Genomic DNA, 1,386 nt, shown 5'->3' on the forward strand with positions numbered 1-1,386 from the left:
TGAGACACCCTGTATATATAATCATATTTATTTTTTAGACAAACAACTTTTGAACGAGTAGGTAGATTCAAATGAACTTTTACCACGAATATATTTATTAAAGTTTTAGTATATCTAATAAATTTAATTTAATTTGTAAATAATTACAAACACATTTTACATTTGGATAAACATATAACACATAACACATGGCACATCATATTGTGTTTCTCTTATTTCGAATCTGTAATAAAAATATTGTAGTTATTTATATAGCATTATAATTGCAAATTATATACATATGTATAATTATCAAGTTGTGCGTGTTTTTAGGAAAGATTTATTTCAATTAAAAATGAATTTTCCTGTAGCGTATATGGCTATTAGAAAAGTTGTATATTTAAGTTGGAAGAATTTAAAAAAGACTTCGTGAATCGGAGTCATACCGAAGAAGTGAAAAAAAGTAATACAAAGTTCTTTATAAGACTATTATATATGACTATTAGAAAATAAAGAACCTAAATAGTGAAACAGACTTTTAATACTGAAATAATTCTATGTAAATTTATATACTATATGTAAATTATAAAAGAAAAAATAAAAAAACTGCCATTATTATTACTTTCATCTAAAACTCATCATTGATATTATTATTATTATTATTATTATTATTATTATTAGAAAATCTGTCATTATTTTAGTTTTATTTAAATTACTTTTTGTATTAAGTCCTCTTCTACTTTTCTCTTATTTAGTATTCGTTCTCCTTTTAATAACGGATTTATTGACATATGGCCATTTAATTTACAAATATCTTTTAAATTGTGTACATGTAGATACGCTGGAGTAACTGTAAAAGTATAAAAATATATATGAGTATGTTTTACAAAACATTAATTTTTAAAGGTAGGAGAATTAATATTTTATTAGGTGTTAAACTTAATTCCTATCGCTCGCTACTAGAGGGTGCTGACTCCAACGCTGGCGAGTTTCGACGATGAAGTCATGTCTTTTGTAGTTTAGACATCGCTGAAAGTGATTCAATCCTCACAGGTTAGATTTCTCGATGCCAAAGAGATTTTCCAATCGATTGAAAATGAATCGCAATAAGCTGTTTTTCCGACATGTGCTTCTTCACTACTTCGACCTCAAGAAAACCGCAGCTGAAGCGCATCGCTTATTATCCGAAGTGTATGGTGATGAAACTCCATCAGAAAGAACATGTAGAGTTTGGTTTGGACGCTTCCGAAACGATGATTTTGATGCGAGAGACAAAGAACGTTCAGGACAACCGAAAAATTTTGAAGATATCGAGCTGCAAGAATTGCTTGATGAGAATCCAGCTCAAACACTTTTAGAGTTGTCGAAACAGTTAAATGTTACTCCAAAGGCCGATTGAGTGACGAA

This window comes from Trachymyrmex cornetzi, unplaced genomic scaffold, assembly GCF_001594075.2.
Source record: "Trachymyrmex cornetzi isolate Tcor2-1 unplaced genomic scaffold, Tcor1.1 scaffold700, whole genome shotgun sequence".
NCBI classification, from domain to species: Eukaryota; Metazoa; Arthropoda; class Insecta; order Hymenoptera; family Formicidae; genus Trachymyrmex; species Trachymyrmex cornetzi.